Here is a 26,806-nt window from a genome sequence, read left to right as displayed (position 1 = left end):
AGTAACAGAATGGCTTCCCCCAGCAAAGTCAGAGCAATGTCTTTCCGCATTACAATCCATATTCATCTTTTGCTGCTGGGCTGTCTCAGTGTGATTGATTGCTGTAGTTTGTGTATTCTACCTTTAGAACACTGATGCTAATGAGAGGTTACATCTCAAAGGATTTTACTGTCTGTAATAAATAGTAACAGATAGAGAATATAGTTTGTACACGGTCGAATGAAGTTACACTGTAAACTCTGAACAAATGCCAGAATATTCTTGGTTTCACTTCAGTGAAGAAGGAATAAACATCAGTAAATAATCATAGAAATTAATTAGTAATATAATTATAGAGAAGAAGAAGTTGCATGAAGCCAAATGATTTTGTTTATTATATTTTTTTATTATTTTTTTTCTCGTTGCAAAATTTGGAAATAGCCCCTCTAGAAGCTATAATGGTTTTAAGGCTATTCATTGTGAAATTGTAAGATGTCACAAGAAAAGAGAATTATATTTGCCAACAATTTTCAAGAACACAAATCATTTTGAGTTGCTGGAAATCCTGAATCCTTTACCTTTCTCAAGTTCTCAGATAATTTTATCAAAATTCTATAGAGTATAGAATACATATATAATATATAATATGGAGTATTCTATAATGAAAATACTTGTGTGAATTGCTTGAGTTCTGAGTATAATTCTGCTGTATAAAGTCTAAATGAAAAAGTAGACAAACATTCTTTTATGGACAGGAGGCTAATTATTATTTTATAATTTGTACAATTGCTTAATAGGTATCTGTTCACTACATTGGTTGACAATCAAATCTCCTTCTATCCTGTTTTTGCATATATCTTATTACAGATACAGATCTGTAATGCTAAATATGCAATGAAATATCAAATCTTCCATTCAAAATTTTATGCATCGAAAAAAATTTAGAAAAACACTTGGTTTGGTCTATCCCAAATAGTATATTCTGGAAGCTTCTGGTTGTAGCACAGTAATGTGTTGTTATGTCTTACCATAGTGTCAAACTGGGTCTCCTTAATGATATTTTTCTTTTTGTCCCATCTAATTTTAATTTTTAATTAAATCATATTTGTAACCATGCATTTTATTAATCAACTCATATGAAATTCATCCTATTTGTAAATGATTAATCCTAAAGACAAATCAGAAACCAAAATGATTGTAATCTGCTGGCCAGTTGGAGCAGTGTTGCAGTAAAAGTCCTTTGTCCAACAGAACCTGGGCCCACCAGAATTGGAGCCCACATGAACCTGAGCCAACATGAACTTGGGCCTACCAAACCCTGAGCCCACATGAACCTGGGCCTACCAGAACCTGGTGTACTAAAAAAGAACAAAATTTCCAGTACTCTTGGTAGTAGAAATCCAAAGAGATTGAGAGCCTGCATGCTCGAAATGCGTAGATTGTGTCTACTGCTTGGTTTTGAGTTTTTTTTATTTTAAACTACACAATAAATGTGATGTTTTACCCTCAACTTTGAATTTCTACTACCAAGAGTGCTGGAAATGTTATTCTTTTTTTGTACACCTTATGCCAAGCCAGTAAGCCGGACTGGACTGTCTGTGCACCTCCTGCAGCAAGACTTTCAAAGGAGTGGTGAGCTGATATAAATTCAGAACTTTTTTGTTTCCTTGTATTGCCTACCAGAAATTGGATCCACCAGAACCTGAGCCCACACGAATCTGAGCACACATGAACCTGGGCCCACCAGAGGAAGCTCATTTATGCTTGAAGGAGAGTTCAACCCACAGTCCAGTAGAAGACAGCCATATCTAAAGTTGACATAAGAGTTAATTGCCTGCAAATAGCATCCATTTTTTATAGGCTGATTATCATATAACCTATGATTCTTTATTGGCAGTGGAGTGTAATCTGTGTGCAATGATATCAACACATCTGAACAGAACAGAAATGTTCTTGGTTCTGATGTCTGGATTACAGTACAGTACATTTTATGTTACTATGGTCTTTCTGACGTGCATTTTTCACTTTACTCAGCAATCATTTTAAATAAATATCTTTAGCTTCTTAAGGAATTGCATAATAATGTGTTTCCATTTTTATTACGTGTAATTTTATTCACATTTTTAGGAGGTGAAGGAACATTTCGCAGAAGAATTCTCTGCCACTTCAATTACTGATGCTACACCCCCGGTGCTCTTTCTGGCCATTTTTTAATGCTTAAACCTCACATATCTCATTAATTCCCAATTGTGCCGGTTAAAATATATTCAAACTAGTAAACAACATTAGCACAAGAGTAGTTATGTGTTTAATATTAGTGGGTTATCAAGAGTCATGCAACATAGGCAATTTATTTCCATTGTTTGCAGTAAGAATTTATGAATTTATAAACATATGTGCCGAACTCAGTAGCATTAATAAAAGGATGACAATTATTTTGCAGAAAATACTAGTGAAATGTAGAAATTTGGTTGATGTCTAAAAGATGCTACTTTTATACTGATTTGCCATAACATTAATACCTCTTTTCCTGACAGATGAAGTGAATAACATTGATTGTGTAGTTACATTGGCACCTGTCAAAGAAAGATATACTTTAGGCAGCAAGTGAACAGTCAGTTTTTGAAGTTGATTTGTTGGAATCAGAAAAATCAGCGTAAGGCTCGGAGCAACTTTGACAAGATCAAAATTGAAATGACTAGGTATCCAAGACAAACAATTTCCAAAATGGCAGGTCTGATGGGATGTTCTTGTATGCAGTGATTAGTGGCTACATAAAGTGGTCCAAGAAAGGATAAATCATAAACCAATTATGGAGTTATGTGTGTTTTTGATGATGTTTGGTTGGAGCCCTCAGGAAAGCTTCTGCTCTGTGTAACTCCACCCCCACAACTGATTAGGAGATTCTGCCTATACACAGTTTACTCCAAAATCTGCCAATCAGTAGTGTGGGCGAGGTTATAAAGAACTTGTGAATTAGCGAACTGGTAGATCTTCAGCAGAAAAAACATTGATTTTATCAAAACTTCACCAATCAGCCCAGTTAATTACGCTGGCATCAGAATATCTGTACCTAAATCTGTCGCCAACCTGCTCTCAGATAGGGTAGAAAAAATTGGGTGACATAGTCCCTTTAAACAGAATAATGCTCCATCCCACATTGCAAAATGTGCTTTGGAAGCCCAAAATGAGCAAGGCTCCAGTTGCAGAGTCATGGCATCTATATTCACTTGGAGATACTCCTGTATCATCCTCTCCAGCCGTTGACTATGCGTCAGACTTCTTGTCTCTTGTGGCCTTGCAAAGGATGGTCTAAAAAAATCATGAAACAATTACATAAAATTGGCGTTACCACCAGATACGGTGTTGATAGTACAGTTTGACTGATGATGACTCGACAGTCCCATGGTTGGCAAGATACAACTGTGAGATTCACTCTGTGCACCACTGGTGTTTGGTGGAAAAGCCAAGCTAAGATTGGATAACAGCTTCTGCAAAAATTGCTCAGGAAGGGTGTAAAAAAACATGAAAAAAGAGTGTTGACTTGATTTCCATATTTCCAGGAACTGAATCTGCTCAAAGATCTCTGGGACAAGTCTGATTCTTGGGTGCCCTACATACTAACTGACAAGATTGAACGTATATATGTGTTGGCGTCGAATACGATACAACACAGTCAGAGGTATTGTAGAGTCTATTCCATTATAGGTCAGCCTACACTATATAAGATAAAAGGATTTAGTGTAAAAGCTGATCTATTGATGAATGATCAATGGGAGATATAATGAATGCTCTGTGTTGCAAACTTTGGATGGTGCAGCTGTGCACATGAGCACCTATACTGTTCCAACACCACAGCCCCTTAAAAAGCCCATGAACTGCACAATGTCACAAGATCAAACAGGGACAAAGCCTATATTTGACCACTACTATTTGAGTTCTGCCTGTTAATGGTCTCTTGCAACTCTTAAATTTCAATGCCCAGTTTGACAATTCCCTAATGGAATTCTAAATTAATTCTCCTACTACAAAATTTCATTACCTTGCATTATTGAAAAATACTATGTCTTTCAAAAAGATAATGACAAATAAATACCACAGAGAAAAATTAGTACTTCCAATCGATTTATTGTATCATTCATATCAGTTATATACGGTAATATCTACTACTTTGACATCTACAGATATGTTGTGGACTATGACGAGAAATTACATCAAAATAAGTCTCTTAAAATTGTTGAAATTCTTTAAAACCCTAAAGTGTACCTCCAGTTTTGCAAAAAATGATTTTAGTGCAGGACTCGACAGTATAATAATTTTTCTAAAACACGCTATTAGTGATTTTATCTGATAAATTGTAGCACAAACTGACAGAAGTTTGTGCTGTGGGCTACTCTAAACTACCCTGCATCCTGCCCTGCTGCTCAGCTACCATGTTCAGTTCAGTTTGGGAGTGTGTGCTGTAAAATGTGATGACACTTGCTCCTGCACTGATGACAGTAGTGTACCAGCATGATAAGGATGCTGCTTAATTTATTGTCTCTGGTAGCACAGACTTCAGGCGGTCCATGCTATGGGCTTCGTACATTAAACTAGCCTGTGTCCTGCCCTGCTGCTCAGCTACCATTGTTCAGTTTGGGAGTGTGTGCTGTAAAATCCGATGACACTTGCTCCTGCACTGATAACAGTACTATACCAGTAGGATAAGGATGCTACTTAATTTAGTGTCTCTGGTAGTACAGACTTTAGGAGGTTCATGCTGTGAACTACACTAAACTAGCCTGTGCCCTGCCCTGCTGCTCAGCTACCATGTTCAGTTTAGGTGTGTGTGCTGTAAAATCCAATGACACTTGCTCCTGCACTGATGACAGTAGTGTACTAATTAGATAAGGATGGTGCTTAATTTAGTGTCTCTGGTAGCACAGACTTGAGGTTCCTGATGTGGGCTACACTAAACAAGCCTGCGTCCTGCCCTGCTGCTCAGCTACCATGTTCAATTTGGGTGTGGGTGCGGCAAAATCCGATGACAGTTGCTCCTCCACTGAGGACAATAGTGTGCTAGTTAGATAAGGATGCTTCTTAATTTAATGACTCCAGTAGCACAAACCTCAGGGGGTCCATACTGAGGGGTACACTAAACTAGCCTTCGTGCTGCCTCTGTTACTGGGCTAACATGTTCAGTTTGGGAGTGTGTACTGTAAAATCCAATGACACTTGCTCTCGGACAGATGACAGTACCAGTAGGATAAGGACGCTGCCTAATTTAATGTCTCCGGCAGCACTAATGATGGATGGTCCGTGATGTGGTTTATCAGCAAAAAAAAACCTAATAGAATGAATTATAAAAATTATTATATTGCAGATTGTGGCACTATAACCTTTCTCCTGGGAAAGTGGAAGTATGCTTTAAATTCAAGTTTCTCAATGTGATTTGACATTTGTCATTGAAATAATTTAGCTGTGCAGAACCAGCTATTTTTAATGGAACATTCTGTAAAATCAACATGAAGTTTTTTGGGGGATTATTTTTTTAGTAACTTTGGAAACTGTTAGTGGTGTGATGTTAACTAGAGATCAGCAAACACAAACTGTAAAGTTCAGGGTTCGTACCGAAAACGGACTTTTAAGAAAACTTAGTGTCCGGATTTGGAGTTCAGGTGCTGTTTGTATGCTAACCATGATTGTGTATTGTATGCTCAGGTACGCTCGATGCTCGGCCCAATGTGAGCCGCTTGCAGTCTCTGAATGGCTCTCATTAATACAGCATTATTGGATGTTGTGTATCCATAAAAAACAACAGCCACTTCCCCCGGAAATGCTGAATAGGGGTGGAGAGCTGAACTAGCCAATTAGGGACGTTGACTTTCAATTGGGCTAGTCCGAGTCCCGAACAGAACTTATATGTAAAGTCCGGCCGAACCCGGCAAACCCGCTCATCTCTAATGTTAACATCTTTGAAGGTGAAAATATGCAGGTAATCATACTATACTAAGGGCATGATACATTTTCATCTCCCAATAAAAATAGTTTAATTTTTCCAGAACATTAGACATTCATGTTATGTCATGTGCCAGGATGCCCTGAGACTGTCACTTGATGAAAGCGATTCAGATGATCAGTAGACATGGAAGGTAATCAGACCCAGAAAACTCGAAGCAATTCTGCTGCCTGAGGTGGAAAGCAACATCCCATTCTAATTGGAGATGGAAAAGAAGAATGAAATCATGCAGCATGTGCAGAGTACAATGAGAGCTGTCTTCAGATGTAAGGCAGTTGTATGTGAGCGCTCTATGTGCCGTTCCTGATAACAATTTGGCAGGAGCTGTATATTAGCTACTATTACTGCAAGAATATCCCAATTTGTTATATGCTTAAGTCTGCTGTACCGACAATGTTTCAAACCTCATGCTAAGCATATATGCAGTTTCCAATTTTCAAATACAAGACTCGTTACTCAATATGACCCCAAATCCTAAAAACACTTCCATATATAATAAGGGCAAACGTGCAAAGCAACATCATAACAAGAAATTATATCAAATGAATTAACAAAGTTAAAAATCACACAATGGAAAGTAGCTTTGACAGTCACATAAAGGATACATAGTTACAACAAAATCAAGGATCGTGGAGTTGATACACTACAATGACAGATATGATCAAAATTGAAAAACAATCAATAATTGCCACAAAAAAGCATATTGCCAAAATATGTGTATATGCTCACTACATAAAATGGCACCCAAATATATGTAGATAATAATGAAGTGACTAATTAAAATTAAAATGTGTACAGTATTAAAGATATTTTCCCCCTTTGGGGATTCTATTTTTTAACTTGAAGGGTTATTCCCATCTCTGAGATCCTATCTAAATATATAGCAAGTATAATAATAATAATAATAATAATATTCGCAAATACCTCCAATTAGAAATGTAGTATAGTTCTCCTGATTTAGCCATGTATCTTACCTCATGTTCAGGGCATTGCAGCTTAGGTATCCATGTGTACTAGATATGAGAGAAGCTGAGCTTCGATGTTCAGATTTCAGTTTCAGAAACCGACTTCCAAAAAAAAGTTTGGGTTCGAAGTTCGAGTGAGTTATGAGCGCAAATCACTCAAGTGAGCAGCGCCATGCTTGGGTATGAGTGATGCTCAGCCCTGTGCGAGCTGCTTGCAGTGTTAAACAGCTCACATTTGGGGTAAAATCAGCATGATTAGATGTAGTGTGCACACACACAAAAAAAATTTTGAAAAACCCTACCCACTCTCCCCCGGCAGTGTCCCGCTTATGGCTGGCAGCATGTGGGTAGAGCCATGAAATGCTCAATTACTGATTTCCACTGAGGTTTGTATCAAGTTGGGGTTACAAACCGAACTTTTTTTAGGTTTGAATGTACCTGGCGAACCGAATCTCCAAAGGTTCGCTCTTCTCTAATGGTTACTTCCACTCATATAGTGACAGGTATTTAGTTATTCGTGGTCATGGCCATGGATACTTAAGGCTTCAATGCCCTGCACATGAGGCAAGATACATGGCTATATCAGGAGAACTATACTACATTTCTAGTTGGAGGTATTTGCTAATATTATTACGTTTACTACATATTGGGATAGGACTAAAATATATTTTTGACATTGGGTTTTATAAAGAATTTTGCACTGTTTGCTTTCTGTAGCCTTTGTATTGAGCGGTGTATTGCTGAATGTAGAGGAGGTTATGTGGGAATCGGACAATAGGCTCATTTTTTGATTATCTGGTTAGAGGCTATATCACTCTTATTTGTCTTTTTCTGTTTTCTCAGCTGATTTATGACCACAGGCCACATCAAAATTGAGTGAGCAAGAAAACAATGAATATGTAAAATACAAAAGATGCATTTTTTTTTAATGAAACCCAACTGCAAAAACAGTTTTTAGCTCCAAATTCATAAATGTAATAATAATTTTACATTTGTTTTTTTTTGTCTTCAAAAAGTGGACAACCCTTTATAGCCATGAGGGTTAATATTTGGGTTAATATTGTTCCCTAAATATTTAGAGACTAAGTAAAATAGCAAAACACAAATGGAAGCTCAATATATATTACAGTGGCTTGGATAAATAAAGTGAATAGTAAGTAATAACAAACAGTATATTAACAAAGAAGAAACAAGCAGGTACATAAACAAAAAAGCAATAGGTGCTTTAAACGACACACATCATGACAGGTTCCAAGGTTTATTCAGCACTCAGAGCCCTAGTGAAGATGCTCAAAGAGCCAGGGAAGACATTACAGGCAGGTCCAACGGAAAGTGAAGGGAGATGCTGGGAAGATCAGACAGATGGTTCTGGTGGAAGGACAGGTTAGTGGTGAGCTTTGTATTATTTTTTCACCCTACATTTATTATGAGAATAATGTATAACTTCTGATTTGCATTGAATAACTTCAAAGAGAATAGAATTTCCTGCCCGAATGCAAGCAATATGAAAAATTCAAATTTCGGAAGATTTGCTGTTCATTAATGACAACTATTGCCGGGATACAGTCAAATTGCCAAAATGCTTCTCGAATAAGCAGAGACAAATATTATCGAAGATGATCATCCTGTAGTAATATTGATGTGCCATGAGTTGACTTTTGGAACTTCTCTTGCCACTTCAACATAGTCCCAGTTATTCTTTTTTTTTTTGCAAAATTCTTACTTTGGATGAATATTTACCATGTTTTAAGGTTATACTTTAAGTTTATAATTTGTAAAAACCAACAATTTTATATATGCAAGTAAAAAGATCATACGATCATGGATCTATAACCAATATGGCCATTTATAATTCTGTCTTTGTTTCCGGGTAGTCTTTGTTCTTTACACCAGGAAATGGAGATATAAGGCAACAGTCCTTAGTTATTGCTCTTCCATATATAAGACAAAGTTCACTTCGGAAGTTGATGTTCCATTTTGAAATAGGGTATAGGAAGTTTCATATGAAATAATACATAGAAAAAGAAGACACTTCTTAATGATGCACATACAAAGCAATCATGAGCAGTATATACAGAATCTTAAGAGTTTCTTTTATCAGTGCTCTTACTTCTTTTTTCAGATTCCATAAGCCAAATTATAGCTTCAGCAGAATGAGTAGTGAATAAGTCATTATCATTACTTAACACATGCAACAAATTCCTCCAGTCTCGTGTCTTGAAATTAAGACTTTTTAGTTTCCTTATTTCTAGAGTGATTTCTTGTGTTTTTTTCCACACAACTAGCCTTTATTTCAACTTCAGAATGTGATAAACATTTTAGAATGGCTGGATTTTGGAAACTATGTCATCAAATGATGTATTGTTATTGCAAATTGCATTATAGCTTATTATACTGAATAATGGAAAATCTTTGACCAAGCCTTTGTTTACCACATTCATTGAAAGTGAGTTTGAATCAAGATTCCTGTTTTAGGTTTTACATGCTTCATGCAGTTGTATCCTGAGCAGTTAGACAAGCAAACTGTAAAATAAACCCGAATTATAATTATTATTCTATAGGTTCCAGTACATTTAGCAATTTAGGTTATGGCAAAGCTTTATAATGTACAACGAAGCTCACACCTCCTTCTTGTGTTTCAAAGAATGGAATTCGCATACCAAGAATCAAAAGCTCAAATTTATCAGGCATAGTGTAGATCCATCTTATATTTATATTTATAGATAAAACAGCTCTTTATACCATAGCAAATGTATCATGCGTCTTCATGACTATAAGCTCCTATCCATTGTACTGTTGTGCCCAGCATTGGGATGAGATCAAGCAGAAAATTAATGCAAACAGTGCATTTCAATGCAAGCATGCTGCATTAGTAGCGCATGTACAATGAAGCAAAGAACTTATTGAGATACTTATCCCTGAGAAGTATATTGCTTGGGCTCCCTGTCATCGTTGCCGCCTTACTGCCACTGCCTGTAGCTGGTAAGGCATACAAAGAAAAAGAAAATGTTAATATGATATAGTTCCTTAATTACTTGAAATGCAAAGCAACTCGCCACATCCAGTGAGAGATACATTATTAGCCCTTGCATTAGAACGAAGGGTGACTGCTGTCTAAAGAGATAAGGAAAGAACGTGGCTTTATCTACACATAATTGTATGGAATTTGGAACGTACAAGATATTGTTACATGAAAGGATCATTGGCTTCTCATCATCTGATAGAGCAAAATCTGAGAAAAACATTAATTAATTACATCGAACATCAACATTAAACACCAACAAATATACATTAAAAATAATTTATACATTCCTGGTAACAAAAGAGAAATAATTATTTATGAAAACTAAAACAATGAACCCTTAGCCACCAATCAGATTTAAGTACTTATTTAGTTTTTGACTTCCTGTTTTTGAGCAGTAGTTCTCATAATTAAAGCCAAATATTGAGATCACTCAATATTTACAAATTCCAGTAGGTGTTGCTGAAGCTATGGCAAACAGGACAATGATTCCAAGCATACCTAAAAGTCCACCAAGGCACCAAGGCCTTTTCAAAAGTCTTAGAAAATTCTGGAGTGGCCATCAAAATATCCTGATTTCAAGCCCATTGAAAATCTTAGGTGGGATTCAAGACGTTCTTGCAGCAAACAAAGCCAAGAATATTAATGACCTGGAGGCTATTGCCAAATACCCTGCTAGAAAGTGGCAGGTCACACTATGCATCACATTTGCATCAGGTACTCTAATAAGTGCTAAAGACACAATTCCTTGAAGAAGATGAATAATTCTGAGACTACAGTACTTATTAAAGAGTATATCCGAGACTTAACAAATAATGTGCCCAAGCACTAACAGGCAGGTAGTTGCTTCCTACCTGCCTACTGAGCCCAGCATCATTCTGGGCTGGTGATACAATTGCTTGTTTTCTGCTCTGTTCTGTAGATGGTGAGGGACAGCTGATGTCATGCTGATTCACAGCTGGCTCCATGCTGCTCAACTGGGGAAGTCAGCTGTCTATCAGTATAACGTTGGCTGTCCCACCCCATCTTCAGAGCAGAGAGGATGAAAAGCTGCCCCTCTGTTGAAGTAACATCAGTGTAAGCAGCAGAATCGCCGAATGAAGTGGTCTTTGACTGCTCTGTGTTGACGAACAACGGTGCCAGGCACAACAAGCAGGTATGTATGAAATACCTGCCTAATAGTGCTTAGACACATTTTTTTAAAGTCCTGGATATACCCTCTAATGCTTCTGCTGCAAAGCAACTTTGGCTGCAACACAGGTCAGGCAGCCAAAAATTTCTTGGTGCTGCTGCTGATTTATGACACGAAAAGTGCTGTGACTGTGAAAAGAATGTAGCAAAAAATGAAACTGGTTTTTGTTTTTGAGTTTTTGTAACGTCTTTTTTATCATAGTACCTTTAGGATCACAATTCAACCACATTCTCCTGCATTACAGTGAGATGTAGCAGCTGCATAAAACTATTTTTGACTGTGCAATATGTATCGTGGACAACATTGCTGTGTAGCCCATGCCTATAAGTGTCATTTTATGCTGATTTGGTAAAACCTCTAGTTAAACTAATTGGGTTGAGCTTTTTAAATTGTTCTTGCTTTATTGGTGTTTTGCAAACAGTAGGTTTGTGAATTAAGGGATGAGCAAGTAATAAAATGCTTGAGTGCTTGGGACTAAAAATGAGTGAACCTCTGAAGGTTTGGTTCGCTGTTAGCAAACAAACCGAACCTCCACTGCTCCAAACCTGGCTTTAGGAGGATTTGAATCTCCGATTTGCAGTTTGAGTCTCTGCCCACATACCGCCAGCCATAAGCAGATCAATTCTGGAGAAGGGTGGGCAGGAATTTTCAAACTTTTATTTTGTTACACACTGTATCTAATCACGCTGTTGGTACCACCAAAGTGCGAGCCATTCAAACACTGCAAGCGGCTCACATAGGGCTGAGCACCAAGCGTACCTGAGCACAGTATTGCTCATGTAAGTTTAGTTCACACGTAAAGCATACAATCTGCGAACCCGAGCCCTGTTCTTATAAGTTGGTGTTCAGTTCAAAAACCGAACATCAGGTTTGCTCATCTCTACTTGGGACTCGAATCGAGCAGGTTGGACACTCGGATGGGCTCGACTCGACTCGGATGGGCTCGACTCGAGTAACGAGGATAATGGAAATCAATGAGAAACAAGAGCATTTTTCCAGAAGATGAAAAAACTTCTCTCTGTCAGGAATCGAGCACTCGCAAGATACTCAATTGAGTACTGAGGGCCTTGAGCACACTGATGCTCGATAGAATATCGATCTGTGCCGAGCATGCTCTCACATCACTAATAATAATCCTAATTTGTGATGGGGGCTAATTTATGTTGATTGAAACTGTGTAAGTCATTAGAACTACAATGAATATAAATGAAAGCAAAATCTAATGTCAAAATGACATGCAACTTAGAAGAAAGCGCTGGGATAAAACCTATGATTTAATAAATGCTTAAAGCATTAATGATAATAAGCCATAAAAATGACATACTCAGTATTGAGAGATACAGTTATATGCTGAAATATTACTATAGAAAAGGCAAGAAACAGCAATATATAACCTCAGTATTGAGATGTACAGTTACATGCCTAAATAACTATATAAAGGCAAGGAAGATAACTTCTTTATTCGGTATGTCAGTATGTCTTTTTCAATGAGCTACCACACGCCAAGCAGTCACAGCTGTTTTATGGCAACACTTGATTGCATTGGACAAATAATATTATAAGATGCTTTCCTTATGTGCAGTACTTTCCTTTTAAACCTAATGTACCACATACAGCTCTTTCCATGGCATATTGAATTTGATAGCGTTCCATCTGAATGTACTCAATAGAAAGTAGTCCAATTACTGAGTCATTCATTCTAGACAAAATCATGTCATTTTTGTTCTAGAGCGAATCTTAGTTTTTTTCCTTCCTCAATCTATATAATTTGTAGAATATAAAATAATGCATAACATAGAAACCAAGTAGGCACTACAAAGGAGTAGGCTTAAAAACTGCCAGTGCTGGCCACAAATGGGAGCCAAATAACTATTTTAAATTGGAGGTACTCAAATCCTTTGAGTAGAAATATATATATATATATATATATATATTCCAAGGTAAAAAGAAAGGGGTAGCACTCACCAGGAAAAAAGAAAAACCTTTATTTACTTCTAAGTGCAAAAAAAATCAGACACAGGAATTGCAGTAAGCACAAAGGCTATGGCAATTTCTCACTGGTTCTTCTGGCTCAAAGAAAGCGCAGACCAGCGAATAATGGCCAAAGCCATTGGATTTTCTGCAACTCCTCTGTCTGCTTTTTGCACTTATTTTGAAGAAAATAAAGCTTTTGTTTCTCTTGTTTATGCTTTTCATTTTACATTGAAGGATGTGAAGCAAACTAGGATTGAAACTTACTTAACCCCTTCAGCCCCCGGGCACTTTCCGTTTTTGCGTTTTTGTTTTTTGCTCCCCTTCTTCCGAGAGGCGTAACTTTTTAATTTTTCCATGAATCTTGCCATATGAGGGCTTGTTTTTTGCGGGACGAGTTGTACTTTTAAATCAAACCATAAGTTTTACCATATAGTGTACTGGAAAACGGCAAAAAAATTCCAAGTGCGGAAAAATTGCAAAAAAAGTGTGATCGTACAATAGTTTTTGGGATATTTTATTCACTGTGTTCACTATATGGTAAAACTGATGTATCTATGTGATGCCTCAGGTCGGTGCGAGTTTGTAGACACCAAACATGTATAGGTTTACTTGTATCTAAGGGGTTAAAAAAAATTCACAAGCTTGTCCAAAAAACATGGTGCACGTTTTGCGCCATTTTCCAAAACCCGTAGCGTTCTCATTTTTCAGGATCTGAGGCTCAGTGATGGCTTATTTTTTGCGTCTCAACCTGAAATTTTTAACGGTACAATTTTTGTACACATGCTACGTTTTGATCGCCTGTTATTGCATTTTGCGCAAAATTTGCGGCGACCAAAAAACGTAATTTTGGCGTTTGGAATTTTTTTGCCGCTACGCCGTTTACTGATCAGATTCATTGATTTTATATTTTGATAGATCGGGCATTTCTGAACGTGGCGATACCAAATATGTGTGTATTTATTTTTTTAACCCTTTAATTTTCAATGGGGTGAAAGGGGGGTGATTTGAACTTTTATTTTTTTTTATTTTTTTTTAATTTTTTAAAACTTTTTTTTTTACTTTTTTTTTTATTTTACTAGTCCCCCTAGGGGGCTATAGCGATCAGCAATCCGATCGCTTTGCACTATCTGCAGTTCTCAGCTACAGAGCTGAGAACTACAGATTTGCTGCTTCACTTTCAATGCCAGCTGTATTCCGGCATTGAGAGGAAGTGAGTCATGTTAGCTACAGGCGTCACCACATGACCCTGTGCTACCATGGCAACCGCCGAAAGTCACGTGATCATGTCACGTGACTTGCGGAGGGGGCGGGGTAAGTGACTGTCATGGCGGCGCCCATATACAAATCGCTGCCAGATTTTGGCAGCGAAATGTAAGGGGTTAATGGCCGCGGGTGGAAGCGATTCCACCCGCGGCTAGCAGGCACACATGTCAGCTGTTGATAACAGCTGATATGTGCGCCGATCGCGGCCGCCTGCCCGCGGAAGGGGGCGGGGCTTACCGGCACACGATCCATGACGTACCCAGTACGTCATGGGTCGTTAAGGGGTTAAAGTGAACCTGTCAGGTGCAATATGCACCTAGAACCACGAGCAGTTCTGGGTGCATATTGCTAATCCCTGCCTAACTGTCCCTCTATACACTAGCATAGATAAAGAGATCTTTAGAAAAAGTATTTCTAAACATCCTTTATGATATGCTAATGAGCGAGGGGACTAGTCACAAAGGCATTAGTTCCTGCGATCATTCCGCCCACTTAGCATGGTAGCACGCGCACAGGGGTGTGCTAAAATACTATTCAACACAGCATCACCAGCGGTGACAAGCATATCTCTGTCCGCTGATCCGAAGTCCCGGCAATTCCAGTGATGTGCACTAAACATCTCTGAAGCCAGGATGAGTAAACCTAACTTTATACTGCGCATGACCAGAAAAGCGCAGCATGCAGATCAGAGGTCACAGCAGATACAGGTATGCGAGTCACCGCTGATAATGATGCATTGACTAGTCCCTACACTCCATAGCATATGATAAGAGATCTTTAGATATACGTTTTCTAAAGATATCTTTAGCTATGCTACTAGATACAGGGACAGTTAGGCAGGGTTTAGCCATATGCGCCCAGAACTGCTCATGGTTCACTTTAAAACATTTAGTAGTTTCATTCATCTCAGGCCTCAAAAGGTATCAAATGTGGATATAAAAACTAAATAAAAGACTTGCTCGCAGTATGTTTTTTATTTGTAGGAAACACACTATTAACAGAAACTGAACTCTTATTCTCAATATGGATGCATGCATATGCAACATAAATGCTCCCTAACTCCAGCCATTTCTTGTAGAGTGACAGCTCTGTTGTCCAATCAGGAGACGGCTACAACTGTAACTCAGAGGGGAGTTGTTAGGGAGTGCAGAAAGTTTGGGGCATTGCCCATATGTGATATGCATACCCTCGGCGAGAAAGGCGGCCTCACTTAATACACTTGTACTGAGTGAGGCCACACCCATATAGTCAGATTCTGGCTGGGGGTATGCATATCACATACTCATGGCCATTGTGTCTATTGTTCCTGGCTCTGACGCTGAAGAATCCTCACAGCCCACAGTGCGTACGATTGGAGGATTTACAAGTCTGCAGTCACAAAGAGTCACATACAGTGACTGCAGACTTATGGAGTTAGACAGGAGAACCCCTATAAAATGCTGGGGAAGGAGTAAAACAGTTTTTTGGGCTACTATTTAGTGCAGTCAGAGGTTTTGCAGAGTCAAAACTGCAAACAAACTCCTATTAGGAAGTCCTAGCTATGAGAACAATACAATAATCAGATTTAGTAGTAAGTGCAATGTTTTTAGCATTGCCACCTTTACAGTTTACTTCTTCCAAAAAATGTTCTACTGATCTTCAGAAAGCACGTTAACTACATTTGTTTTTCCAGAGGTCCATCCTTAGCTCCACTAGTACTGTTCATTTCCATTATATTACTTAAATGGAATGCTCAATGAGAGCCACATTCTGCAGATTATATTTTCAAGAAAATATTTTCCTCCTTTAAATAAACTCCACAGGATCATTACATTACTTTTTTCTATTTAAGTAACAGTAGGTAGAATATTTGGATACCCTAAGCTGCTTAGCTAGGCTTTAAGATAATCATCGTATAATTGTGAGAATGATTTGAGCATTCATGTATTTATACATATATTTGTTTACATAGCTTTATGCATGTGGCAGAAATAGAAATGTAAAGTTGACATTATTAAATTATATGCTACAAAAAAAAACACCCTGTAGTAACGAAAGGCACTAACCAGGCTTGCTGTGTAAAAAACCTTTAATCCAACATTGGGTTACAGGTGATGGTGATGGCTTTGAGGGAGAGGGGTGCACAAAGCATGTGGGACGATGGCCGTTTTGTGCCTTACCGGCACTTCGACAGTGCCAATAAGGCACGAAAGGGCCGCCGTCACACATGCTTTGTGCATTCCCCTCCCTCACAGCCATCACCATCACCTGTAACCCAATGTTGGATTAAGGGTTTATTACACAGCAAGCCTGGTGAGTGCCTTTCGTTTCTACAATTGTTTTTTCATGGAACTCTTATGCTTGAAATGCGCACCAGAGTTGGCGGCTTTAGTACTGCCATTTTAAGCGGGACTTTTAAGTGGCCAGAGGCAACTTTTTTTGGAGCCACTCATTTGTGGATTTGGCATGCTGAATAGTGCCCAGTTTTCTTTCTTTTTTTGCTACATAAAAAACACCGTTCACTAGACATTGAAGAAAAATGACCTTCATCAATAAAGCTGTGGTGCAAAATATTCATGAAAATGTAGATGCGGGCAGTGTCTTGGATGACGGCCATTTCACACAGGACCTGTTGAAGCGCATTCCAGCATGCAATGGCCATCATCCAAGACGCTTCCCGCATCTACTCACCCACCTTCATATTAATGCTATGAAGAAATAAAGACGATTTTAGCCATTGGTGAGTGCCGCCTCGAGTTTTCTTTCATTATACTGTATATAAGGTAAAATTTATATTGCTAAAAATGTACAAAACATCTTACTTTATGCAAACTATGTACTTTTTTTTGGTGGGTGTTGGGAATTTTTCTATAAGAATAGTGGACACTATCAAAATCGAAAGACTCATCAATGTGCATTAGAAATCACATAATGTCATATTTCAGGGCACATTAAAAGATGTCATAACTATGAAGAAAGAAAAAATTGAGGAATTAAATTTTGTAACTATTTTAGCAAGGAAAAGTTTTTTTACTATCCATTCTTTAGACAGGAAACAACTTTGCACATGCAACGATACATTCACCCATGCATGTGACACATGCGAGGGCTGTTCGCTTTCTTCTCAGACAGCACACAAATACATAGAGTTTCATTGATCTATACACACAACAAATAGGTCCGTGCGTCTGAACATGAGACTCAGAACATACCCTATTTCATCCGTTTTGCGACTCAGACTTGGCTATTAAGACTGTGGTGACTAGTCTACAACAAATGAAACAAGGGAAACATACTTTGTAATTCAGAGCTCCATTTTAGTTGCATCCATTGTTAACTGATACATTTTTAAGAGTCAATTAATAAAAAAATGTCAGACAGTATCTGCATCAGGGAAAAAAGATGAGAAAAAGCTGATGCAGCAACGTGAAATGGGTTTCTCACAGGTGGCCCTTGACTCTAGCTTTAGGAACATTCCATATTATATATTTACATAGTGTAAAATTATGAAAACTAACTTCAAATACTTTTACTACTATTTTTGTAATTCTTTATTTTTTTAAATTCAAACTGTATTGTGGGATTCCGAATGATAACAATAAAACTAGGACTAATGCGGGCGTCACACGAGACGAGCTATCGCGCGATGCATCGTCGGGGGTCGCGGTTTTCGTAACGCACATCCGGCATCGCTTGTGACGTCGTTTCACCTCCGAGCGACGCAGAATCGCTCACAAATCGTAAGTCGTGTACTCGTCGCTTATTTTTAAAAAATTGTGTATTTTTAATGTCACCGGTTGTTCATCGTACCCGGGACAGCACACATCGCTCCGTGTGATACCCCGGGAACGATGAACACAGCTTACCTGCGTCCCGCGGCTCCCGTCGGCAATGCGGAAGGAAGGAGGTGGGCAGGATGTTTACGTCCCGCTCATCTCCGCCCCTCCGCTTCTATTCGCCGGCCGCTGTGTGACGTCGCTGTGACGCCAAATGTTCCTCCTCCTTCAGGAAGTGGATGTTCGCCGCCCACAGCGAGGTTGCTCAGCAGGTAAGTACGTGTGACGGGGGTTTAACGACTTTGTGCGCCACGGGCAACTAATTGTCTGTGACGCACAAACGACGGGGGCGGGTATGATCGCTTGTGCGATCGCACGATAGATCGTACCATGTAACACCCGCATTAGATGTTAAGATTTTTCAAAAAAATTCTAAGAAAAATTTTAACTGAAACTTTGGTTATAAATAGGGGAAAAATATAAAAAAGGGGTCATAATCAGTGCAAAAATCATTTACAAAATTGAACAACTTTTGATATGCAGAACTTAATTTTGAGATGTTGATAAAAATTCTAATGATCAATTATTGCAACCAAAATGTTTGGAAATGGACATAATAAGCATCCTTATAATTTGACATGTATTTATTTAACCCATTATTAAATATCCATTATCTTTTGACATTGTCCCGAATTTGCAGCAGTATCTTTGGCATCACTGCTGTAAAAGGAACAGGCCACAATGATTTATTTTGTCCAAATCACTGTCTTCTGCTTAACAACATCTGTGTTTTACTTTGAAATGCTGCCTCTAAATGTAGTGTAAAGCGAAACTCGAGGGAACAATGTGACTAGTTCAAAAGGCATGTCCGCAGTGGCTTTTCCCCACTCGCGAAACAATACTGTGCTAGGTATAGGACACATATAAAGAGGGAAGTGTTTTTGTAGCTGAGTGGGTGGGGAGAAGCCAGTTGGGACAAACCACTTGGACTTACCACCATGTCTCCAGCCACTCTCTCAAGTATTTCTCCCAGACCACTGGAGTGTTTCAGACTAAAACATACATGTTTGTAATAAATGAGTCAATGATTGCTTTTTGCTGCCTCTGGTTTGGGCAGATAAATCATGTTACATTCTCCACTTAATGTCTCCTGCAAGCTTACAGAAACAGTACACATTTATTACCACTTCTATCTCTTTCTTGCCACCTACGTAGTGCTTATTTAGAAAATATCTGCTCTGCTGAGTTCTACTTTTTCTCCAAATGTTGAGTTCTGATATATTCTAGAAATATTTTTAATATATACTTGGCCTATGCATTAAATTAGGTGTTTCTTTAAAGGGAACCAGTCATGTGTAAAAACGCTATTAACCCTCAGATATGGAGTTAATCTGCAGGATAATAGTGTTTTAAGCCTACTCGGTACATGTAAATTGAACTCCGGTCCCGGGAGAAAAAGAAATTTAATCCTCCCGATAGTGTTCAGGTTTCAGTCACGGTGGCGTCACCGACACGGGTTCAGTTACCACTCTGCATCTAGAGCAGTGGCTGTAACCACTCCCCCCACACTGACTGACAGGCAGCTCATCATTAGAACCTGCTGTCAGTCAGTTCAGGGTCCGCAGTTACAACCCGCACTCTAGATTTACAGACTGAAACTGCACCTGCACTGCCCCATGACTGAAACCCAAACGCTGCTGGGAGAGTTAAAGTTCATTTCATACCGGCAGCAGGGTTGAATGTGCAGGCGCCGGGCAGGTTTCACTTGCTATTAACCTGCAGATTAACCCCATAACTGCAGGTTAATAGTGTTTTTACACATGACAGGTTCCCTTTAAATATACAGGCTAATGTAAACCATGCAAAACTGTATATTGACCATAAAGTCCAGATTTATTCCATTACATTAAAATGTCAATGGTTTGCATGTACTTCTGTAATTAAATGTTTTCTATTAAACATGAACACTCTCTTGTATTTCTATGACTTCTAATTAACTAAAGGATACAGTAAACTACTTCTGCAGAGATAATCCGCCTAAGGGACAAAGTGCCAATGGATGCTGATTAACTCATGGAGCATGAATAGCCTATGTTACGTTATTAACTAAATTAATGCAAAAATCACAGAAATGCACATTGTATCAAAGAAGGGAACATCATGAAAAATGTAGGATTACCGAGATAATTATGGTATGTTGTGCAAAATCTGTGTATGAAATTGCTAGAAAACTGGCTACAAGAATATAAGAAAATAAAACTTGCTCCATATAACACCATGGTAATCCTAATAGATACAACACCAATAATAATAAATAGATTTGCTTAGAAAATTCTAAATGAGTTAATCAACATATGTGTCTTGGTATGAAACTAGGTCAGATGACAGGTGGAATAAAAGGTTAATAGTGAAGTTAAACAAAATGTAGGTTACAAAAAAATATGAGAGGTATAGAATATATTACAGATATTCTGGGAATAGTTTGCCCCAAGGCCCAAGAAGACAGATTTATCTAAGAACGTGGGTTAGAATAAGGATGAATGGCGTTAGTACAGCATGGCATGTTGTAACTATGCTTATTTCCATATATCTGAAGCTAATACTATTTTTAGATAGATAGCACAGACATCAATATCTGATTAGAGGGAGTCCAACACCCAATACGTTCACCGTTATAGGCTCCGGTGGAGGATGGATGTAGACACATTATTATTATTATTATTATTATTTATTATTATAGCGCCATCAATTCCATGGCGCTTTACATGTGAAAGGGGTATACATAATAGGGACAAGTACAATAATCATAAACAATACAAGACACAGACAGGTACAGGAGGAGAGAGGTCCCTGCCCGCGAGGGCTCACAGTCTACAAGGGATAGATGAGGATACAGTTGGTTAGGGTCGAGCTGATTGTGCAGCGCTGTATCAGACTGAGGGTTACGGCAGGTTGTAGGCTTGTCGGAAGAGGTGGGTCTTCAGGTTCCATTTGAAGCTTGGCAAGGTAGGCGAGAGTCTGATGTGTTGTGGCAGAGCATTCCAGAGTATGGGGGAAGCACGGGAGAAATCTTGGATGCGATGGTGGGAAGAGATGAGAGGGGAGTAGAGAAGGAGATTTTGTGAGGATCGGAGGTTACGTGTAGGTAAATACCGGGAGATTAGGTCACAGATGTAGGGAGGAGACAGGTTGTGGATGGCTTTGTATGTCATGGTTAGTGTTTTGAACTGGAGCCGTTGGGCAATGAGAAGCCAGTGAAGGGATTGGCAGAGAGGAGAGGTCGGGGAGTAGCGGGGGGACAGGTGGATTAGCCGGGTAGCAGAGTTTAGAATAGATTGTAGGGGTGCGAGACTGTTAGAAAGGAGGCCACAGAGCAAGAGGTTGCAATAATCCAGACGGGAGATAATAAGGGCATGTATTAGGGTTTTTGCAGCTTCTTGGGAAAGGAATGTACGGATACGGGAAATATTGAATGGTGCCTACAGATAACTGAATTTTTTTAAATAACTAAACAATATTAATCTTTAAAACATTTTAATCGCCACAATGGAGTCTTATTTCTCCCATTAGGGAGGATGATTGGTCACTTATGATTACTACAGCTCCAATCAATGTGTCTGCGACTGCTAGTGATGGTCAACTGGTCAATCATCAGTGTTCTCTATAAAACCCATAGACTTTGAATGGAGCAGTCCTGAGTATATCTGACCATTGCTTCTGTTGAATAGTGGACATGAGAGCAGCGGTGGGGTCTTATAAATTTACTTTACTGGATAGATGATAAATAATGTATGTGGGCCAACATCCAGAAAAGTAGAACTATAATTTGCCTAAATCTAAATGTTAAAACCTTAGCCAAGGTAGTGAGGCTTGTTGGCATAACCTGCACTTAGAAAGGGCTCATGTCCTTACAGCCCCCTCTGTACTATCAAATTGATAACGATACTCACAACATTGTAAATGTCTCATTTTTGTATTGGGATTTGCTTGAGTTACTCAATAGCACATGTCCTTACAGCCCCCTCTGTACTATCAAATTGATAACTATAGTCACAAAATTAGAAATGTCTCATTTTTGTATTGGGATTTGGTTGAGTTACTCAATGGCTCATGTCCTTACAGCCCCCTCTGTACTATCAAATTGATAACTATAGTCACAAAATTAGAAATGTCTCATTTTTGTATTGGGATTTGGTTGAGTTACTCAATGGCTCATGTCCTTCCAGCCCCCTCTGTACTATCAAATTGATAACTATAGTCACAAAATTAGAAATGTCTCATTTTTGTATTGGGATTTGGTTGAGTTACTCAATGGCTCATGTCCTTACAGCCCCCTCTGTACTATCAAATTGATAACTATAGCCATATAATTGCAAATGTCTCCTTTTTGTATTGGGATTTGGTTGATTTACTCATTCTTTAACTCTTTTGATGTTCTCAGTAAATATCCTCAGTTTGGAAATGTTACTTTTATAATATCGAAAACAGTTTTTATATTATTATTATCATTTCCAGCAACCAAAGTGATTAGTAAAGGTATGGGTATTGGACTAAACCTCTAGAACAGCACTCTTGGCATGGCCTCCCGCAGCATGACGATCAGGCAGGCATTTTTAATCCTGGCTTGAATTCTCTTTTTGCAGTCAGGCTGTGTGGTTCCAGCTGGGACGCTGCCATATCACTGGCCAGGCAAGATAACACCATGTAAAATACCAGTCTGATCATCTAGTACTGCATATAGATTTACTGAAGAGTTTTTTACAGTTAATACTTCTCAGTTGATATACTGTTAGAAATGGTGTAATTACTGCTTGCTGAAATAGATTAACACTCGAAGACAGAAGGTAAATATGGCAGCAATGCAATTTATAGGCTCAGTTTAAGAAGTCATGTACAGTGTCAAAAACATCGATTCAGATATACAAATTATTGAATTTATTTTTTCATGGACTATCAGTTATCGAGAGACATAAAAAATCTTTAGAAATCTGGGGATCGCTGTAGATCTGGCGGCTGCAGCTTGCTATAATTCTCAAAGGAAACCACACTAAGCCATATATACTATAGCCCTCAACTGTCTTATGAAATAAATAGTCAACTATATCTCCATAATAAATGATAAGATGACTCAGACCCCCTCAATAATGTCTATATGCTCTATCATGGCAAAAAAAAAAATCAGCTATAAGTTTATTCTTGAGATAATCTCCATTAAATTTAGGCACTTTGCAAAAACTCAGTAAACAGGAAAAGAGGTGACATTAAATGAAAGCCTGTATTTTGGAGGAAGGATGTCCTTCGCCATTTCTTGTTCGTATGCACTACATAAAGTATATAAAAGCAATGGAGACTTCAGGTGGAAGGTGACTTTGAAAAGCCTTTATTCTCATTAAATGGCACAAACATTTAATATTTATTATATTTTATAGCTACCCGCTTCTTCCGTTATAAGTGACATAAAGATCATATATATATATATACACTCTGCTCAAATTAAATAGTAATGAAAATATCATAAAGCTTCTCAGAATCTCTCGCATATAGCTTAATGGACAAAATACTACACATTTACCTTTTCCTAAATGTTACAGTGCTAATCTATCATTTCATCCTTTATATCCTATCATTCACAAACCCAGCTCTTTCAATCATAGCACGTATAATGGAAATTTCCCAAGCAGCCTGCATTGCAAGTGGCATTTTATAGCTCACAGTAAATCCTTCATATCAGAAAAATGATAGTCCTATGTATTAAAGAGTCTTTTCCACCCGAAGATGTCATAGTGTATTGGTAGGATGTGCCATCTCTTTCTGATTGATGGGGAACTGACTGTTAGAACCTTCACCAATCTTAATAAGGACAATGAACCCTTCACAATTTTTTTCTGTACATATCTGCTCCCAATAACACACAGGGGAATGTAACAAAGCCCCATTAACGTCAATAGAGTTGTGTTGACGTTCTCTGCGCAGGAGTTGTACTCTACTGAAAATCCCCCCCATTGTTATTCCCGAAATATAGACCCTCCAAAGTCAATCATGATGATGGCATATCCTACTTCTGCCGGCAATGCTTCTGTAACAGAGCACACAACTATGTGTTTCTTTAATATTTTCAAAGTATGTCCTGGTTTCAAAGAGATGTTTCAATTATTTAAGAGGATTAGAGAGAGAAACAAAATTCAAAGCTATTGCAGTGAAATATAATAGTGCAAAGTGACCGCATTGTATTTACTTTCACACCTAAGAAAACAAAAATTGGAGCAAAGAGAAATTCTCCTTTCAGAAGTACTGCATGATTATGTATATACATGAATGTCCACAATGAAAAGAACTGTAAAAAATGGTAGAAAATTCTACATTAAATGCACTCACCAAGTACTGGGTTAGTTATTCTTGTTAGCTTCTAGGTCAATAAACCTGTAACAAAAAATGGCACATTTAAAATTGCAATTTAAATACACCCATACAACTACATGCACCTTGATATATGTACGGTATATGTATCAATAAATAAATAAAGAAAAAAATATATATATTTATTTTTTTATATATATATATATATATATATATATATATATATATATATATATATATATACTGTACATATATGTATATATATATATATATATATACAGTATATATATATATAGTTTCAGTATATATATACAGTATACTGTATATATATATATATATATATATATATATATATATATATATATATATATATGCATTTCTATATACAGTATGTCACAAAAATAAATCCACCCCTCACATTTTTGTACATATGCTACTATATCTTTTCATGGACAACAGTGAAGATATGACGCTTTGACATAATATAAACTAGTCAGTGGGCAATTTGTATAACAGTATAAATTTGGTGCGTTCTCTAAATAACTCAACACATAGCCATTAATCTTGAAACCACTGGCAATAAAAATGAGTACACCACTAAGTGAAAATGGCCAAATTGTGCTTAAAATGTCAATATTTTGTGTGCCCACCATTATTTTCAAGCACTGTCTTAACGCTCTTGAACATGGAGTTCACTAGAGCTTCTCAGGAGCCACTGGAATCCTCTTCCACTCCTCCATGATGACATCATGGGGCTAGTGGATGTTGGAGACTTTGCACTCCTCCACCTTCCGTTTCAGAATGCTCCACAGATGCTCAGTAGGGTTCAGCTCTGGAGACATCCTTGGCCAGACTAGCATCTTAACTCTCTGGTTCTTTAGCAAGGCTGTGGTCATTTTGGAGGTGTGTTTGGGGTCGTTATCATGTTGAATGCTGCCCTGTGGCCTAGTTTCCGAAGGGAGGGGATCATGCTTTTCTTCAGTATGTAAAGGTACATGGTGAAATTTATGGTCTCTTAAATGAACTGTAGTTTCTCACAGCATTCTTGCAACTCCAAACCATGACACTTCCACCTCCATGCTTGACTCTAGACAAGACACACGCATCTTTGTACTCCTAACCTGGTTGCGATCACACATGCTTGATACTATCTGAACCAAATAAGTTTATCTTGATCTCATCAGACCACAGGACATGATTCCAGTAATCCATGTCATTAGTTTGCTTGCCTTCTGCAAACTCTTCACAGGCTTTCTTGTGCATCATCTTTAGAAGATTCTTTCTTCTTAGACGACACCCATGCAGACTACTTTGATAAAAGGTGTGACGTATGGTCTTAGCGCTGACAGGGTGACATCCCACCCCTTTAACCTCTGCAGCAATGCTGACAGCACTCATATTTCTATTTTGAAAAGACAACCTCTGGATATGATGCTGAGCAGCTTCAGGGTTTTGGCAATCTTCTTATAGCCTAGGCCATCTTTACATAGAGTAGCAATTTTTTTTTGAGATCCTTATAAAAGTCTTTGCAATGAGGTGCCATGTTGAACTTCCAGTGACCGGTATGACAGACTGTGTAAGCGATAACACCAAATTTAAAACACCTGCACCCTATTCCCACCTAAGACCTTGCAACTGTCATGTTCTTTGGTGTCTGGCTATAGAAGATTGCAGTATTTGGCTGTGCAAACTGCTCCATGACCTTCTACTATTTCTGCTTGGTTTTCATCCCCTTCCCTTTAGGACTCTCCAAAGTTCCTCAGCCTTTGAGCTGCTTTGCATCAGCACTTCCCTTGATGTCTATAAATACATTCACTTCCTTTTACTCAGTGGTGGTGATAGTTCTTATAAAGTCTTCAGTGCAAGCAGTCAGCTTGTATACATCTGGAGAAACTTTGTGGTTGTTGCAATTCCTCTCCCTAAGGGGTACTTTGCATGTTGTGACATCGCTAGCAAATCCTAGCGATGCTGAGTGCGATAGCCCCCGCCCCCGTTGCACATGCGATATGTAGTGCAGGCTGCAGTAGCGAACATTATCGCTACGGCAGCTTCACAGGCACATACCTGCTCGGCGATGTCGTTGTGACTGCCGAAGAATCCCTCCTTCAAGGAGGCGGTGCATTCGGCGTCACAGCGACATCACCGCAACCTAACATCCTGCCCACCTTCTCCCTTCCGCATTGCCGGTGGACGGCGGGCGCAGGTAAGGAGATGTTTTTCGGTCCTGAGGCTTCACACAGTGATGTGTGGAGCTGCAGGAACAAGGAACAACATCGTACATCTGGACGCACCGACATTATG

At 38.4% G+C, this 26,806-nt stretch overlaps 1 protein-coding gene across 4 annotated transcripts in view; it reads right to left on the bottom strand.

The window, feature by feature from the left end:
* The window catches only part of SYT1 (synaptotagmin 1), a 926,220-nt gene that overhangs the window by 552,715 nt on the left and 346,699 nt on the right, over positions 1-26,806 (bottom strand). For all 4 annotated transcript variants that reach the window (XM_075344934.1, XM_075344933.1, XM_075344935.1 and 1 more), the window contains exon 4: positions 24,524-24,568. The gene's annotated coding sequence lies outside the window, so the exon portion shown is untranslated. The remainder of the gene's footprint in view (positions 1-24,523; positions 24,569-26,806) is intronic.

Source organism: Anomaloglossus baeobatrachus, chromosome 4 (assembly GCF_048569485.1).
Source record: "Anomaloglossus baeobatrachus isolate aAnoBae1 chromosome 4, aAnoBae1.hap1, whole genome shotgun sequence".
Lineage (NCBI taxonomy): Eukaryota > Metazoa > Chordata > Amphibia > Anura > Aromobatidae > Anomaloglossus > Anomaloglossus baeobatrachus.
The sequence above is the reverse complement of the archived record's forward strand: the minus strand, read 5'-3'. Positions and strand labels throughout refer to the sequence as shown.